Source organism: Ictidomys tridecemlineatus, unplaced genomic scaffold, assembly GCF_052094955.1.
Source record: "Ictidomys tridecemlineatus isolate mIctTri1 unplaced genomic scaffold, mIctTri1.hap1 Scaffold_51, whole genome shotgun sequence".
In the NCBI taxonomy this organism is placed as follows: domain Eukaryota; kingdom Metazoa; phylum Chordata; class Mammalia; order Rodentia; family Sciuridae; genus Ictidomys; species Ictidomys tridecemlineatus.
Window position 1 is genome coordinate 461,159 of NW_027523338.1, and position 20,341 is coordinate 481,499.

Below are 20,341 nucleotides of genomic sequence, written 5' to 3' on the forward strand. Positions count from 1 at the left end.
TCTTCTTCATACATTTCCAGAATAATTGGAAATAGGCTCACATCAATCAACACTTGCCCACCCACAGTTTTCAATGGGATCAATTGTATTTTTCTTAAGTATTTAGCAATCAAAGTAAGCCTGTTTAGGAAAAGGAACCACTCACATTCTGAATGTTCTTGCCCTTGAACCAGAAGTAGTTGAAGGCACAGAGATGGCCATAATTCATTTCAAGTTGTGGCTCAGTTATCATGTTTAGCAGCAGTTGCATGGCTTGTGCACCAGGACAGAGGTGAAGTTGCCTGGGTTTCAAAGCATTTCCTAGGTCTCTGAGATGCACACAGCACCTTCTACTCTGGATGGATGCAGCACCTTGCAAGGTGGCCAGATTCTCCAGTCCAATCAGAAGCAGCCTCCTTCTGACTGTACCAACTGTAAGGGGCTCTTAAAGATACAAGATTGATTTTCACTAGTCCATTTACTGTTAAGACCTTGTCAGAACAATAGGAGGGATAAAACCATTGAATCAAAATGCTTTTGGTCATTAGGGGAAAATGTGAAAATTCAAGAATACTCTTATACCTTGATCATTTTGTTCAGTGGAAAGTAATTCCTCATCCTTTAACACATTTCAATGTAAACTGTAAAATTTAAATGCAGTATAAATTTGCATCTTTTTTTCCCAAAAGAATAAACACATCATATATTACAGGTTTTTTGTCCCCTCAAAAAATATGTTGAAATATTAACCCTAGTACCGGTGAATGTGAGTTGATTTGCAAATAGGATTTTTGCAGATGTAATGAAGCTAAAATGAGATAATTAAGGTAGGCTCCCATACACTGACTGCCATCCTTATAAGAAGAGAGACGTTTCTACAAAGGCACAGAGAGAAGATGGCCATGTGATGACAGAGACAGAGACTGGAGCCATGTGCCTGCCAATCAAGAAATGCCGAGGAAGAGAGGCAAAGAAGGCTTGCTTCAGCCTTTGGAGACAGCTGCCCCTGCTCACAGCTTGATTAGAGAACTTCATCTCCCAGAGCCACAAGACAATGCATTTCTCTTGGGTTTGTTTTTTAATAACTTTTTTTTTAATGTGGTGCTGAGGATCAAACCCAGGGCCTTACAGGTGTTAGGCAATTGCTCTGCCACTGAGCCACAATCCCAGCCCCAATTTAGCCACCAGTTTTCTGCTACTTTGTTACAGCAGTCCTACACTCTTTTTCCAATTTTTAAAAAATTTCAAAATTCTCAAAGCAATTTGTCAACTTCTACATTTTCTTTCCTTTCCTCCAAAATAAATTAATTCCAAACAAAAAGGTAAAGTGGCACTAGAGCTGTGAACTCCTCGTATAAGGCAGATAACAGGCAGCTGCAGAGGAATGTTGACTAGGGAGTAGGGGTTGGGATTTTTAATTGATTAAGACTTAAAAAAAAGAAGGCACTAAGTAAAACTAGAGGCCATGAATGAAAGGAATGAAGAGAATGAGGGGAACAGAAAGGAGGCAACAAAGAAAGAAAAATGGAAGAAATGAAGGGTGTTCCTCCTGTAGTAACAAGATACAGAGTCATCACAATGATCCATGTAGAAATGGGAATGAAAAACAGAATGAAGAAATCATTTAAAAGAGGTATTGAAATTTTTTTTATGAGCTATATTAATCTCCCTGAATCTCAGAAACAGAAAGAACTCAGTTAACTGTAGCCCTGCAAAACTGAGTAGGAAAATTCATCAGTAGTGTACTGTGACGCCATTTGGAAGTAGAAGCTTGTTTAGGTGAGATACAAAGGAAAACATAAAGAGCTAAATTTGTGTATACTGAATTTAAAGTAAGCTAAACATATCACTTAGGTACTGAATTCAGAAAGTCTTTGCATAGATCTGGAAAAAAAGGGGACAGAGGCTGTGAGTGCCCCCCACTGGGTCGAGGTCCAAGGAGCAGGACTCCTGGCTTATCCAGGGCTTGGCTCTGTTATTCTTATATTTTGGTTCTCATCTTCATGCTTTTAAACTTGCTTCTAGACAGTCAGTTTTCACATTCAAATTCCAAACAAGACAAAGGAAAAGAAGAAAGAAACAAAATGAGCATGCCAACTCTGAAGATCTTTAAAACATTTTTCCAGGAACTATAACTTGCCACTCCACCATGGCCCCATGTCTCTTTATGTCCAAAGAGAGAGGAAGCAAAGATGGCAGCAAGACAGAGGAGAGGAAGCAGGTCCACAGCTAGCAGCCTCTGCCATGGGACACCCCCGTCTGCTCAGTTTACTTGATTGTTGAAATATGATCTAATTCACATTCCCTGCCAGGGGCTCAGCTCCAGAAATTTCAGTATTTTCTTTTTTAGTGAGTTTTAGGGAAAGCCTGTAGATTTAAGCTAGTAAATCACAAAGTACAGTTATTATTGTCTAAACATTTGCGTGTTAGCATGCCTGTGTGTACTTTCCTGCTTTCTGAAGAGTGATATGAATCATTGCTGCCATTTGTTCTCAGTAGTATGTTTTTCTTACATCTTCTATTAACATGAATAATTAAAAGTTAAAGGTAAGAAAACATAAAAGCAAACTTTACCCTTGTCGATGATATAACTTCAATCATTCTTTTCTTTTCCACTTATCAGCACACAGGTAGTGGAGCAAACAGTAACTTTTCAAATGTGCATCATTGAGTTGTTTTGCTCAGAATATTATGTGAAAACCTAATGTCCTAAGTCACGGTACAGTTAATTACAAAATTGCCCATGATACAGAGAAAAAAAAACTTCTTTAAATACTTTCAAATATAAGGAAACAGAATAGTTTGTTCAACATTCACTCAATAAATATTTAATTTTTCCCTAGTGCCAGACATTATGCTCAGCTCTGAAGACAGATCCAGAGGTAAATAAAACAATTTGAGAATCAATATTGTTCAAGCAGTTTGTGGCCAATGCAAATAACATATCTACTGTGTTCAGACTCTAAGGCATTTTTGTTCATGATATTTTTTGCACAACAAAAATACAGCATCCACATGGAAAATGTGTTTTGTGGAAATGAAAAGGTGCTAGGAGGTATTTGCTCCAGCTAGTACTTGTCGGGACCACCCACCTAGCAGGCTGGTGGTGTGTTGAGGTGAACTGATCCTTGTGCTGAGTGTGATAGGCTAAAAACAAAGAAAAAAAGAGAAAGAAGTCAACGTGGAGGGTACTTTCTGCACTATTTTCTCATGTAGAGGTCAGAGGCTTGCCCTTAAACGCATAACTCTTGATCTGTTTAAATAAAGTCCTGTCTGTATTCGTCACCTGGCTCCCAGCAGCACTGAGCACTGAATTCCCTGACACAGTGGAGATTCGGTGGCCTGTTAGAAAATGCTCAAAGTCTTCGCAACCTTAGAATCACTGAATTGGCACAGAAGTTAAGATGAGGAGGCAGGTACAGATGCATGGCCTTCTACCAGGAACCCTGGGTTCATTTGAAGTTTAATTCAATAAGAGAATCTTAAACAATCACACATAAGAATGCCCCCCTCCCTGCCCCGCCACGTTGTCAGTATATAAAGTCCCTTTCAGTACAGTTACATCAGCTTACACTGGAGGTGAATTCGAATATATGTCTTGCAATATGTAAATAAAAAACAGGGCAGTTCTGAGATTATGATGTATGGTCATGTTAAAAAAAAAAAAGCACCTGTGCTGTTTCCCATTGTAGGGAATATTGTCTTACAGGTTTTCTCCTGAATGCTGTGCATTGTAAGAACACAGAGTCAGGGTGGTAAAACACATATAGCAAAACATGCTGTAATTCAAAGTCCCAGAAATTCTCTTTCTAATTTATCCACACAGTATCATTTGGGGGCTTCCAGTAAATTAAATTGTGGGAATAGCAGTGTCTATAGAGGCAGAAATATTTCATGGACCATGGGCAATGAGGTCAGCCACTCAAGGTATTCCCAGGACATACAAAGGTTATAATGACATTGAATCATGTCAACCTTCTGCAGGAGAACAGATGAGACATTTTCAGATAATAGGAGCAAAAAATACACATATAATTAAAACAATGCTTTATGTTTTAAGTTATAATTCAGAGAATTCTACTATTGTGACCATTAAATCCAATTAAAGAATTGTCTTATCAGCTTACAGTTTTGTTAGAAGCCTAGTCAATATAAGATCAGGTAGAGTGAAGAAAGCATAAAGATGAGAAGTCTGGATAGAGAGGTTTTTGCCATCAGAGACGCTCCAGGACTTCTCTCAGCCTGGTTTTCATCAGCAGAATTTACAGCTTTACATCCTGACCTGACCTGAACAAACCAAAATGAAAATTCATATTAATTAGGAATTTGCCCTTTCCAAGGACCATATGGTGGAAAAACTACACACACCCTGTTTAAAAATGAATAATTGTAATGCTTAGTTAATTGATAGAGTATTGATTTACAATTTCTCCTTTATATTCTGAAAGCTTCCAGAGGAGCAGCAAATTACCACATCTCATTATGGATGAGAGCCCTGGCTGATGCCCAAGTTGCCCTGTAACTTCTCTGAGTCCTATTTTCTCCACATTAAAATATAAATAATACCCAGTTTGGAGGGTTATGGAAAAGGGTTAAATTTACATATAAAAATTTAAAAATATATATCATTTAATTTAATATATATAAATATATATATATATATATATATATATCCATATGTCCTATGTATCTGTGTATATCTCATGTAACCTGAGTTTAAAATATTAGCTTCTACTAACATCACCATTGTAAAATCCATCATTAATATGTAGAAAAGTCTTTGATTTATGAACTTTAACATGTCAGCTCATATCTGAGGGTTTCCAGTCCAATGTTATGTATAGCTATAGTTCTACTATGGATTGGATCATTTCTGACACAATTGTTTTTAATTATTTAATTTAGAAGAAAGTAAGTGTAATAAACAAAATATCTAGATGTTTAAATCTGCCTATTTTAAAATCTACCTTTATTAAACTGAGTAAAAATATGTTGTTAAAATAAAGCCAACATCATCCATCTAATTAATAAGGAAAAAAGTTGGCTATGTTTTGTATCATTATTTTTTTCCCTTTATCTAAAATAGCCAATCTAAGAGGGGGAGCATGGGAGGATTAGATGAATTCTAGATAGGGAAGAGGGGTGGGAGGGAAAGGGAGGGGGCAGGGGATTAGCAAGGGCGGTGGAATGTGATGGACATCATTATCCAAAGTACTTGTAAAAAGACTCGAATTGGGTGTCAACATAATTTATATATAAACAGATATGAAAAATTGTGGTATGTATATGTAATAGGAATTGTAATGCAAAGAAAAAAAGTACATGTATAAAGGCATGAATTGGCATGAACATACTCTATATACAAAGATATGAAAAATTGTAATCTTTATGTGTAATAAGAACTGTAATGCATTCCACTGCCATGCATTTAAAAAAAATAAAATCAATAAAACTAACAAAATAAAATAAAATACCAATCTACTCATGGGCTAATGACCACTAAGGATTTGGGAGGTGAAAAAATAGTTTGAGACACATTGTTATAATCATAGTTCTTCTCAGATATATGTAAAGTTAGAACTATCATTAATATGATCATTATTAAACACAAAACTAATTTGTAGAAAACGACTTTTTACAAGTTTCAAAATACATTAGCTCATACCCTGCAGCTTCCAGTTGGAGATAATATGTAACAGTGATCATCTTGCACTAGGAGTCTGTGAGCAATTTGAATAAAGCAAAAGATCCAAGGAATCATATATCATTTTGCTTCAGGGCAGAAAAAGTAATATCTTTTTCTCAGCTCCCACATAGTTCACGGCTGACACTCCTGTAACAAATGTCAGCTTATCAAGAGGAAAACATAGCAAATTTAATATGTCTTACTTGACACAGTGGCCTTCAGAGATGAAGACCCAAGATCCTGGGAGAATCCTATTCTTATGGACATTCATGCAGCAATGTTATTGGGGAGCACTGGATGTGATTGAGTGGCAATAGGAGGGGGAAGTTTGCAAGGCCTCTATGGTCAGATAGAGAGAGAAAAAACACGTTATGCACTGGAAAAGAAAGAGACATCACCATAGGAAGGAACCCAAGGAGGCGTGTTGTACGAGAATACAAAGTAGATCTGCCAGACAGAATTTCAAATGTCCAGTTAAGTTTTAATTTTAGATAAATAAAAAATATTTGGTTATTATAAAAATGTTTCATGCAATATTTATGGCATAAAAATAGCTGTTTAAAAAATTTGTGTATCTGAAATACAGGAAGTGCTTACAAAATTAATAAATACCAGATGAATGAATGTCTACATGGGGAATTTAAGTACTAGGGTTTAAAGATAAAATTTATATTACCATTTAAAAAACTATTATCAAAACAAACTATTCAAGTAAAAGACAGTTTATTTTTATGTCGTGAATAAAATATTAGGAGATCATTTATGTTTTTAAAGTTTATGTATTTTCTCTATATTCCACATGCCAACCATTTTTATCTAGCAGTTTAATAAGATAAAAAGAACAATTAATTGATAAATTACAGGTGAAGTGTTACTAAGACATTAGGTTTCAGAAAATTCCTATTTGCTTACAAATCATAGCAATCTTTTTTACATTAAAATATTATTAAATATTCATTGAACATTTTTCTTCATGAATTATGGCACATGGAAATATTAATTGAATTATTGTTTATAAGTAAAGTCACTACAAACATGAGAAAGACACTAAACTTACTGGTGAGAGATTCACAAGTAACTATAAATATTTAAATAAAATCCACAGATCCAGCTGCTGTGTTTAGCACTCAAATGAAAGTATATGTCCATTTTTTTTAATTTGTAGAATTTTACTGAGAAAGCTATACACGAAAACTCACTTTTGTTTTAAAAAATTCATATATATTATTTCATAAGTCCTAAGCAAACTCTCTGCAACTGTATACTTAATACATCTAATGCCATTTAAAATTGCAAATTAAAACAGTTTTCTCTACATGCCTTCAAAGACTCTCTCACACACACAGGAAGAGATAGAAAGAGATTCACTTTTCCTCCCTCCTAATCAAAAATAAGGAATAGTCCTGGACATCTCCAGTATGTCAACTATTTTTATTGACAACTGAGTTAGCAAGGAGATGCATTTTAATAGCTAAACATAGTACATATTTTGGAAACACAATGAATTAAATACAAGGCAAAGAATGAGCATAAAAGTCAACAAGATATTAAATAGGTTTTGACGGATTCCAATATGAAATAGCAACAAAAGAAGGAATTGTAATTAAACAATGTTTTAATAAGGGACTTTGATTTTTGTGTATATTTGGGGGGAGCTTTTACGTAGACAGTCTTGTAAATGCAAACAGAGATGGTTTTATTTCTTCTTTTACAACATATATACCTTTAATTCCTTTTTCTTACAATGAAGAAATGACCAGAGCTTCTCCAGGTGTTAAGCTGTGAGAACTAACCTCCTTGCCTTGCTCCTGTCTTAGAGGAACGCTCCCATCTTGTTCCCTGCAGCAGGATGTTAAGTGAGGTAGACTTTGTTGTGGTGATGTTAAGTGCTGTTTATTAAGTAAACACAATTCCAATACATCACTGTCTTGCTACAAGTTTTTTCGTTTTTTTTTTTAAGGTATGAGTATTTGATTTTTTATCAAATGTTTTTCTTTTGTGTGTGTGTGTGTTTGTACTAGAGATTGAACTCAGGGGCACTCGACCACTGAGCCACATCCCCAGCCTTATTTTGTATTTTATTTACAGACAGAGTCTCACTGAGTTGCTCAGGCCTCACCTTTGCTGAGACTGGCTTTGAACTCATGACCCTCCTACCTCAGCCTCCTGAGCCTCTGGGATGTGCCACCGTGCCTGGCTTATCAAATATTTTTCTGATCCAGTGAGACCAAATGATTCTCCTCTCCAGTGTGTTTGTGTGGTAGGTTCCAGTAAAATTGGAATGTCAAAACATCCTACTTTTTGATAGAGCAGAATTCTTTTACAAAATTGGATTCCATTTCTTCATATTTTGTTGAAGATTTTTGCATCTAAATTCATGAGAATTTTTGAGCAGTGGTGTTTTTGTTTTGTTTGTGCGTGCTTTGCTTTTGGAATAAAGGTGGTTCTGACCCTCTTCTGGTACTAATTCTACTCTTCACTCATCCTTTACCGTCCCCTGCACTGTTTGTGTTGGTGAGTTCTATTTGTCCCTGGGTTCTCTGCTTCTGTGGTGTGTCATCATCACCCTGCTCTCAAGTGCGTCCACTGGGTCTTCAATTGGTGTTTTGACATTTTTCAGTTCTATAATTTCCTTTGGTTCTTATTCAAAAACTTCAATTTTTGCTGAGTTTTTCTATTTTTTTTTTTTGCATTTTATTTAAGAGACTTTGTAATTGCGTTGAATTGATGATAGCTGCTTTAAAAACCTTTTCCAAAATCCCAATATGTATTTATTTCTAGATTTTCTTTCCTCAAGTCTGTTCTGGTTTCTTTGTTTCTTAGTATGGTGGGTGATTTTTTTTTTATTCTTTCCTGGACATTTTGTCTGTCCTGATGGGTGAGTAAAACTTCTTTGTAAATCTTTTATCAGGCAGTCCTCTTGTTTAGGCTTCACATGCAGACTCTGGCCTACATTTGTGGGTTCTGTAATTACGTTTAAAGTTTTAAAACTATGAGTTAGTCAGCTTGGTTTATCTGGGGGTGCCTGAAGGGACATTGCTGTCAGCCAGTGCCCTGCCTACTCGACCATTTACAGCAAAGCACTTACACATGATATCCAGACAGGAGATAGTGACTTAATATGGGGGTGGAGTGGGGACACTAAATGTGGCTTAAGGAAAAAATGTGTTTAATCTGCACTTATATGCCTAGAAAACATTATAATAAAAATTATTTTCAGAAGACAAAATATGTTACTAATTTGTGTGTGTGTGTGTGTGTGTGTGTGTGTAATATTAGTGAACTCGTGCTTACAGATTAATTACATGAAGTTATAAAATTGCCTACAGGAAGAAATTTATTTACTAATAATATGTCAACTGTAAACCTGCCACATGAATTTCTGGGATTTTAAAAGTTGTAGTTTGGGCATTAAATTACTAATGTCCAATTATATATCATATTGTTGCTTCATCACAAGTAAAATTAATTCTAAATAGTTTAAATGACAAAATAAATCAAAGATAGACCTTAACAAAATCTAAACAGAAAACACAATTATAAATTTTTAAATTTGAAAAATGGGAAATTCTACAATCTACCCATTTGCTCCTCTTGAATTGATTTTAAAAGAAAAGGCTCAGGTAAGAAATAAAAACAAAATTGGTAGTCACTTATTAATTAGCATTTGTCTTTAGGTTAATTGTGTATTAGTAAATTAACAATAAAGAATAATAAAATTCTCATCTTCACAAATTTTTAAAAACAATATTGGCTAATAATTTTCAAATTAAATATAAGACTCATGTTAATCTAGAAAAGACTTTCTTAATTGCACCTCTCCAGTTAAAAAAATTTAGTTAACATCATATAATTTCTCGTGATTAAATCAGTTGTAGTCTCTGGGGTCATGAAACATAAGATAAAGAAAAAAACCCCAAAATCCTTTGTATAATATTATAAGAGAAGATAAAATATTGTTAAAAGTCACCAGTAGAACTCCTTTTAGGTTAAAATACAGGTTTAAATTTAAATTTGTAGATTAAAATTGCAAATTTAAATTCCCGTTAAATTACAGGGTTCATCTTGGCCATCTGGAACATCTCTGAGCTTCTCCTTCTCTCTTCCTAACTTCCCAATGTTCCAAGTCTTTCTCTTTACCCCACAAACCAGTTGGAGCTCTTAATCTGGCAATTGCCTTCCAAGAGCAAGATTGGAAACTACCACAAATTGGGAGAGAAGAGCCGCTCCCCCATTAATGGAAGGAGAAGCACACAGATACTGCCCCTGGGACAACTCACCTGCCACATGGGACCACTTTACCTAATGTTTAAAAAAATCCTTTACACAAATTGGCACTAAAATGAGCCACCCGTGGACTATATCATGCATCACAGCCTAGTGAATAGGAGAATCTGGTGTCTGGGAACTTGCAGTGGACATTTCCTCTGTGTGAGACTGCCCAAACACACTGTGAGCCCCATCCTGCTCTGCCTGGTCCCAGCACCGGAGAGAGGGTGACCTGCTATAGCCCCACAGCCCCTCTGAGATGGGTGTGAGCTGCCAAGATGCCAATCACCTGCTGACTGCCATATGTCAGGAAGCAAGACTCCCCCCCAAAACCTTATCCCTGACTTTGATGTACCCCCTTAAATAAACCACGGGAGCCATTTTTAAATTGTATGGCTCCAGCTCCTGTGTGGACTGTACCTATCAGGGCTCCAACTTTTGGAAACATCTTTCTGACTTTGTCTTTTGTTCTTCATTAATTATTCTAGATTTTAATTTCTTAGATGGCTTCCACCCTCCTTGGCAGGAAGAAGAACCCCCTAACAGGGTGCTGGCAGCCTCCCCGTGGAAAACATTAGTGTCAGACATGGAATTACATAAGCAGATCAGTGGAAACAAAGAGGAAGTGCAGAAACATACCTGAACATATAGGATTACGTATAATATTTTACTTTTTATTCACTTTTATTGACATATAATAATTGTATATTTCTATGGGAGATACAGCATAATGATTCAATATATCTATATAATGTATGATGATAAGATCAGGGTAATTAGCATTTCTACCTCTTTAGACATTTAACTTTTGTTGGGAAACTTTAAACTCTATTCTAATTCCTTATGAAATATGGAATGTAAGAGGGGCTAAGTCAATCCTGGTGTAATTGATTGATCTTAACTTTAAAGTTCTAATTCATATCAGAGTAGACCTAAAGTTTGTATCTTATAAATTAATAATTACTTGAAGCAACTTTATATTAATACCAAATATAATTTAAAATGCTATTCTAAGACAGATTTTGTATTCTTAAGCAAGATACAAGGCAAAAAAGGATAAAGAATAAAAAATAATGTGCCTATTAAAAAAAGAATAAACCTCCAAATTGCAAATGAATTAAGGTGAAAACCTATGTCAGGAAAATATTTTTGTAGTATGTTACAATATTTAATAAAATACTAATGGTAAAATACTTAATAAAAAAACATCATTCTAATTGACAAATCGAGGCATATACACATTAGAAATTCAGAGGAGGAACAAAGTTATGAGCAGACACACTTGAAAAATTCCCTCTCTTACCAGTGAGGAGGTGACTGAACTACTTGTAAACACTTACCAAAATTAATAATAATGATAGAATAATTTTGAGGAGGAATTTTTGTGTCTTGATAGCTTTTCTGAAACACACATGCACAGAATTTGTAATATTGATATATTTGTGGCAATTCCTATGAAAATGGTTAAATTGTATATGGCATATCCTGGGAAATAATATTTCATTAAAATAATGGAATAATAAAACAGATTTTAGAATAATATGTATGCTGCTAGTCTGCTGAAAGAAAATTACATGTGTGCATATTTGTATGTATCAATTTACACATCTGTATATACACATATGTACAGGCACGGGTATGTGTGTGTGAAACGCAAGCTGGTGCAAGGGTTGTTGTTTGTATACCTTTCATTTAGCTTAATACTTTAATTACAATGATTACTTTTGTAATTTAACAAAGAGTAAGGGGACTGAATATTATTAAATTCCACTGGGGCCTCTTATTAGCCATTGATCATGGTATATCTCTTAAATATGAGTTTGGTTCTTTTCTAATCTGTAAGTAAAGGTAATAAATCAGTCGACTGTCTTGTGGCAATTAAATCAACTAATGTGTGTGTGCAGAACTGTGTGGCAGGCTGGACTCAGAGCACCCAGGAGAGCTGAGCCAGCCTTTGCAAATAAAGGCGTGGTTCTCTGTGCTACCCCCACAGCACCACAGGCTGCCCTGCTAGCACTCAGGTTTCTCCTGGGCACGCCACTAGTGCCACATGCTCAAGAGACTCCATGTCTAGGCAGAATAACATCTCTGTTATTTTAACCATTTAGAGTTCTTGCTTTTTATTATCTATTAAACTAATATTTTTTTAAAAATACCAGGAAAATAGAGTAAAAAAAAATCATTCCTTGAAAGTCATTTCACATCTTTTTAACCCTTATTTTTATGAGTCAGGCGTTATTACTTAATGAAAATCAGGATGTTGGCTAATTGCAATGTGACCATAGGTCAGAGCCTGGGGTTCTACTGGTGACTCAGTCATTGTCCTGTGTGTGTACATGCCTGTGACCTGGGCTCAGTGACCCAGGTGAATGAACAAGTATCATGTGCCCAGAGCCACCCATGTTCAACCAGAGGGGCCCAGGCCTGCATGGAGCTGTCACAGGAATCAACCAAACTTTATGGTAAAAAAAAGATCCAGAAAGAGGGTAGTTTGTAAAAAGAAAACATTAAAGTTTTGTTATTGAAATAAATAAGGACAGAATAACAGACTCAAGTTTTTCTTGGTCAGTTGAAGCCTAAAACAATATTGTTTAAATGTCATAGGGCTACAGTTCTCTGAACCAGAAAAGATCATTGGAAAGATGAAAAAGAGTGGATTGGGAAGAGAAGTAACTCAGTCTGAGTCAAAGGAGCACTGATGAATCACAGGACTGTCCCATCAGCCCTGGCTGTGAATCCTTGTGAAACACTGTCCCTGGTGGGAGGTCTCCCTGCTGTCCTGTTCACCACAGTTCTAAAAGCAAGAGGATGTAATCTTACCTGCATTTATCTAAGTAGTTGCATAAGCATCCCATTCTTGTTAATATCCAAGAACATATTTAAGAGCCAGGTGCGGTGGAGCATGCCTGTAATCCTAGTGGCTCAGGAGGCTGAGGCAGAAGGATCAGGAGTTCAAATCCAGCACCAGCAACTTAGCAAGGCTCTGTCTCTACATAAAATATAAAACAGACTGTGGATGTGGCTCAGTGGTAAAGCTCTCCTTCACTCAATCTCTGGTACCCAAAACCAAAAACAAATAAATAAAAAAATATACTTAACACTTGGCACAAATTTACAAAGAAAGGGATAGAAGAAAGGCCCAAATGTTGAGTTTGTGCTTCAGTAAAACTACCAAAACTCATCATCAAGATCATTTGAGAACAAACACAGAGAACAATGATTATGTAGGTTGGTAAATTTGAATTCCAAGTATGGATAGCTATAGGAACTAAGAACATGGGAGTTATATTTGAATAGAAGTGGGAGTACAGGGAGTGGATGGTCACACCTCGTGCATCTCATTTTCTGGGATAGATTTTAGTGATGATTTCTTTGCCTTCTAACAATCTCCACATAGAAAATCCCTTTCATTCAGAAAATGATTCTTTTAGACTGCATGACTGGTATTTATGCTAAAGGGCAAAGCACTGAAGGAGAACCATGGCTTGCGAAATCTCACATTAAACCAAGATGGGATTGCTACCCAGAACTGAATTTGAAGGCTCTGGCTTAATACAGGGTTAAAGTATATAGAGTCAACAACTTCTGAGACATATATGACACTAATCAATTTTACAAGTTGATTACAATGTAATTTTTAATATTTATTTATTTATTTTTTAGGTGTAGTTGGACAAAACGCCTTTATTTTATTTATTTATTTATTTTTATGTGGTGCTGAGGATGGAACCCAGGGCCTCGCGCATGCCAGGTGAGCGCACTACCACTTGAGCCACATCTCCAGCCCCCTGAGCCCACAATTTGAATTTTTAAGAAACACTGATCTGGGCAGAACATTATGTTTAGATTTTAGTTATTTTAAAATCTACACTTCCCATTCACTTTTTACTCATTATATTATGTCACATGTCTACAAAAAAAAAAAAAACAGGTCAAGTTGAGATTCCACAATAATCAGAGCTAGCATCTATACAGAAATCCCTATGTACCAATTGATTCTACGTATTTTACACACATGGATTCTTTTAATTCTAACCTCGGTAATATACACATTAGGATAAGGAAGAGGGAGATCAATATGATTGTTCAAGATGGCACATCCATGGTCTACATCCCTGTCATCTCAAAACATCTGGTTTCCCATTGTATTCTGTAATGTTGAAGATCCATTTGTATCTAATTCAATACTTTTATTACCATAAGCTCTGTAATAAATTGTTGTCTAATTCCACTCATTCTGCTTCTTTTCTTTTACCAGCTCTGTGCCACGAGGTCATTAGGAGCCTTCTTCCAGTGTTTCTCCTTAAGAATGCAGTCAGCACTCACAAGTACATTAATGCAAAATATGTCTTCTTAGGTTGCAGGCATGCTCAGTTAGCAAGCCGCGCCCCACTGATCCTGATGTTCTCCTCCTCGGTACCTTTCGAGAAGCACCAGATCATTGCAACCCTGCCTCCGCTGCTTCAGACTCCACGCCCATGATATTGTGCACCACAAGAAAAAGCAGATGATCTCCAGGATTAGTACCAGAGCAAATTTATGGTATCCAAACACAGAAATAACCACAATGGCTTGGCAATCCTATTACATTTTCCTTATCTGGCCTATTTCCCATTCCCCTCAGCAATTACTCCAGCTTTTCTTCATTTTCCTGAAATCCCCAGCCCCGATAGAGTCCATCTTACTCCATCAATTATCCCCTGCCTACACTGGATTTATAGACTTCTTTAATGCTGCAAACCCACACCCGCATTCACATAAATGCTATACGTCAAAAGTTGAATCTACACACATAGCTGTGTGTGTAAACACGTGTGAGCAAGTGTGAGTGTGTGTGCATTCAACTTGTGACACAACTAAAGTCAGCAACCTTAAAACTCTCTCCTTCTCCCCTCAACCCACCACTTCCTTTAAATTGAGACTTCTAGTCACTTGGTAGTTTCCTTCAAAAATGCCTCCTTTCTTAAGATACGAAGTGCATCGGGATTGTACTGAACCTTCATTTCTTCCTTGGGGATCTGTACTGAGCCTTCAAACTCATTTTTCAGAGGCTGAGAAACAGCACATTTAATGTGGCAGACACACTGGACAGTTAGGAAGAGGGGTCCAGAGGTTAAAACCAGCACAGGCCTCTGAAGACAGAGAGCTGCTGTTCAAAAAACCTGACTTGTTCAAAAAGCCTTGACTTAGTTACTACCCTGTGAGGGTGATGTCCACCTCCATACTCCAGACCTGGAGTTTCCACTGTGTGCCCAGCAGACAACTGGACATCTCCACCTCTGCCTCTCACAGGCACCTGGGACTTTATTAAGACTGTGTATCCTTTTCCTGTTTCTCATCTCGCTGAACACCATCAGCATCCTTCTGTCCAAAGTGGTGCCACGAGAACCCATTCTAGACCTCTCCTGTGACCTCGACTTTCGTCACTGAGGCCATTTGGACCCTCTGTTTACTCTCCCCAGAATTCTGCTCTACTTCCCAGTCCCTCCAGTGGCTGACCTAACTCAGGTTCTTTCTGTTTTCTATGTGCAATGGTCCCTTCCTCCAGCTTCAAAATTTTTTGTACTCTAATAAGAAACATCTTCCTCAAATAGAAGTTCAATTATGCCTCTCCTCTAGTTTATGTTTGGATACATGACCAAGATGTTTATAAGTTGTGAAGACACTATAATGATATTTATATTGATTTATATAAAATAAGAGCCAGGTTCAACCTTCACATATTCAACGACTAGATTGACAGCTGCATGCTTTCCATGTCCATTTATCTGATTCAGTTGCCATGTGAATTAGATGAGGTACACCAAGGCAAGAAAAAGAGTGTCTCAAAATGAGGAATTATGTCAACATCAGGTATTTAGTTACTTTCAGCTCACTTCACCATTTTGCAGATTACACAGCCAAGGTGTGTTTATTTATTAATCATTTAATCTAGTTTTGATTAAAACACCATCACTCAATAGAAAAGTGAGAGACACAATTTTATGCAAAAAAACCACAATTGGGAGAATAACAGAATGAAGGAAACATCAAACAATAAGAACTCATCATATTTATATATTTCTATGCCAGGTGCAATGGTGCATGCTTATAAACTCAGCAACTCGGGAGGCTGAGGCAGGAAATGGCAAGTTCAGGCCACCCTGGGCAACTTAGCAAGACCCTGTCTCAAAATAAGAAATAAAAAGGATTGGGGATGTAGCTCAGTGTTATATTGCCCCTGGATAGGATCTTAAGTACCAACCAAACAAAATAATCACATCTGTCCTTTGTGAAGGATATGTAGCCATCTCCTCTTAAGTAGATGGAAACAGTAATGACTTAATCCAATCAGTAAGACTGGGCAAAAACATCAGATAGTATTCAGAAGATATGTTCCATGCTTGTATAATTATAACAGAATGGATTCTGCCATCACATATAACTAAAAAGAACTAATAAATTAAAAAAGAGAACTAAGCTTTTCTTAAAAAAAATAATAAGAAGAAGACCATATGAAATATGGGTTTATATCCTTTATTGTTGATGGTGGGCTTTACGTAAAGATATTTTGTGCTGTGAGATGGAGGCTAATGGTAACCAAAAGCTACTATTAGTATGACTTTTAGACATATTAATAAACATCAATATTTGAGAAAACTAAATAAAATTTATAATTCATCTTTATGTCATATTTTTCTATTTGTATATTTTGTAATGTATGTACATGTAAAACAATAGGTGTATTTCCTTTGAAAATAATGAATATATGCATACCAGTGATTTTTGTATGAAATTTTTATATGTAGAAGTGAATTATTAAAACATTTTGAGGCCAAAAATTGAGTGTAAAATTTATAGATTTCATTAATAATGAGTACAGTATCCTCCCACAGTTTGCATCGCATGCAGCTGAAATCTGGCGTTTTCAAGCTTCTTGGGTTTCTCAGGATACAGCACACACATTATAGTGTATGTTCCCTCATAAACCCAACCCAGCTGACTGGTCACCTTCAGTCCATTGCTGCTGAACCTGGACACCCTGGTCACCTGACCTCCATGGGCACTCCCCTTGCACATGTCCAAAGTGACTGCATTTCTGCCATGAGGGCATTGTTCTTTTGGCTGCCAGCTCATAGCAACTTGTGGACAAATAACGTCCTCATCTTCCCAGAACTGTGACTCCCCCTGGTAGTCATGGGCTGCGATTGAAGCTGAGACCTTTTTTAAGTTTCCATGACCTCACATGTGACAGAGTTTGGTCAAGATTTGAAGCAGATTGTGTCCCCCAAAGTATCTCCCCTGCAGCTCTACAGCATGCAGACTGTAGTTAACAACACTTCATTGTGGACTGGAAATTTGATAAGAGAGCAGATTTCAGGTACTTTTAGTCCTCAAAAAAGAGGTAATGATGTGAGATGGTGGATATATTGTTTGAAATAATCATTCTATTATATATACCAAATCATCATGTTGTATACCTTAAATATCGATACTTAAAAAATACTTTAGAAATTTCTGTGACTAGAGCTGTTTAACTTCAGATTCAGAGATTATTTTACCAACACACAGTAAAAGGGGCTCCTGCATTGAATGAAAAATTATATCAAAAGGCTTTGTTCCCATGCACAACTAAAATTCTATCAGGGTTTCATATAAGCATAAAATTTAAGATTCTTCTTCCCTAGAGGGAAAAATCTGATTCAATGCTTTTCCTATCTAGCTTTAATAGAGAAGTATTAATAAGCACATTTATTAAAATTGAAGTGAATGTTATTATTTTTGGATCAGCAATGTGAAAAACAGAAGAGAGACTTCTTAAAGGTCCCTTTGTTTTTCTCTTTGCCCCCTTTCCCCTACTCACTCCAACAATCCAGGGAGAAGCCACTGACACACTCGCTAGATAAACTGAAGCTGTTTTACTGGGAGTGTGAGCGCCAATTCAGCCCAGAGTCTGAAATCAACTTAAATGTATTTTCATCATCTAATTTATCTTTCTCCTGTGGATTTTCAAGCTGTTGCTTAACAGTTTCTTAAGTTTCACTAGTCTGTTTTAAAGTCTGAGGTAATATAGAAAACTAAAATTTTTAGAAGGGCCATTTGGAATGTTCCTTTTACTATAAAATGTTTTAGTACAGTATCATATTTCATGTGAGACTCTCCTCTGTTAAGAAAAAATACTGATAATCACCAATCAGAATGAAGGAAGAAAACCAACTTCTTGTCGACTTTGTGCACGTAATAATAATAAGAAGCAGGATAACATACCTCAAATCCATAAACAAAGAGCTCCATTATGGATCATTAGGATCTACCTTTTTTTTTCAGGTTACTTTATTAAGTATTTTCCAGTGTTTACTATAAATTTTTGATAAGAATTGTTTATTATGACCATGATCCACTAAACCATGACACAATGGTTTTAATGACTCAATGTCTGCCTCTTTAGAGAGATGCCATTTTGCACTTGTTTGTGATGTGTATGTGGCTGGGGTGTAGTTGGCTGGGCAAGAGAGAGAGAAGGAAGTTGAAGGAGGCCAGATGGCAGAAAGAAGAGTGTGCATATTGAGAGGATGGAGATGAGTTTGCACATGGAAAGAAACTGAGGTGAGCTGAGAAGCCAGTTGGCTGGACTCACCTTGCGTCCAGTCTTCGTAGACTTGTTTGATACTAAGAACAATTTAAAGCAATGGTGCAAAGCATGGATTTTGGAATATTAGTGGTGCTTCAATTTTTAAACCACCTGCTGTCTCTTCTGATCACTGCTGGGCTTCACAGGAAGGTTTGAGCTGAAGGGCTGCCTCGTGTATCTTGCAGGATGGCCGCCATATTGGGGCACCCGGAGTCTTTGCCTGGGCATCTTCACCACCCTGGGGCCACAGCAGCCGCTTCCACTGCCTCTCACCCCCCTGGCTGGGCAAGCTGGGTTCTGATTTCCAGTTCTGAAGCTTCCCTCTGTGGTCATCAGACAGACTCGACACACTTGCACTGGGTACTACTTGTGCTCAGACGCCGTACAAAATTTTTTGCTTGTCTTTTTTTTTTGTTTTTGTTTTTTATTATCAGAAAAGCCTAAGGTGGGGGCTAAACCTAAGAATAAATAGGTGGACAAATGACATGCTGGACACGTAACGTTCCTTCTTTTTTGAAAGTGGGATTTGTGACTTTGCACCAGGAGACATTTGACAGTGTCTGCTAACACTGACCGCTGCCAGAGCAGGGCAAAAGGTCTTGCTGCTGTCTGCAGGTGGAGCTCAGGGATGCTGCTGACTACTGGACAGTGTGCAGGACTGCTCCCAGCAGTAACAACTGTCCTCCTCACAATGCCAGTCATGCTGACCTCCTGAGCTCTGCCCTTCAGACCTGTTTCCATAATAAGCTTCTGGTGTCCCTCTAGTTTTAAAGGCCAGCACTGAACAGGACGACTCAAGCTGATGAAGACCTTGAGTTCCTCACCATCCTAAACAGACTCCAAAATATGCACTCCCTCTCATTTATTCGCCCAATCAAGTACACACATCCATAATAAGACCACGTGCTGAGCAGACACAATGAATGCAAGTATTCAGAACAAATTGACCTAAGATAAATCGATTGTTGAGGATCTAGAGCTATAGAACGAGAACCTACTTACTAAGTAAGAGAGAAAATAATCATCCTGAGCTTTTCCTAGATCTTCAGTTATATAGTGGGCTCCATTCACAAACCTGACTTTCTTAGGAGTTTAGTAAATTTGTGGTTTTTCTGTGAAACAGCTTCTGATTTGGAAGCAAAGACACATTAATGAAACTCCTTAAAATTTCAAAACTCAGTCTTATGTAGAGTCCATAGCACATTCATCCATGCCTGAGTATACGTTCAGCTTTATTAAAATGAGACCTAGGCAGTTTTTCATACAATTACTAGCTTAAAATTACAAGATTCTATGTATGTAAAACATTTTATGGCAAGTGTTAATCTATAGTCAACTTTTATGATTGCAAGCAAGAATTCCAGTGAAAAATGTTGAAAACTCTTAAATACATTTAATGAGTCTTTTCACAATAATACTTCTGTTTTTGTAAAGATATGTTGCAAACTCCAGGAGAACCACTTAAAATTCAATAAAGTTCAATTGACAGATGATGACTGGAGAGAAAAAAAATGTAATTATATAAAATGTTCAATTAAAACCAGTCAAGGCTGATAAATGCAGAAAAATAACCAAGAAACAAAGAATGAAGGCAAAAAGTAGAAGCAATTACAGATGCTAATCCAACAATGTCAATGGTCACTTTAGTTATTAGTGATTTAAATACACTAATTAGAAGACAGAGCGTCAGAGTGGATAATGAAAAAAAACATGACCTATCTAAATATTACTTGCAAGAAACCCTCTTCAATATAAAGATACAGGTTTAAAGAAAAGAGATGGAGAAAGACAAACAA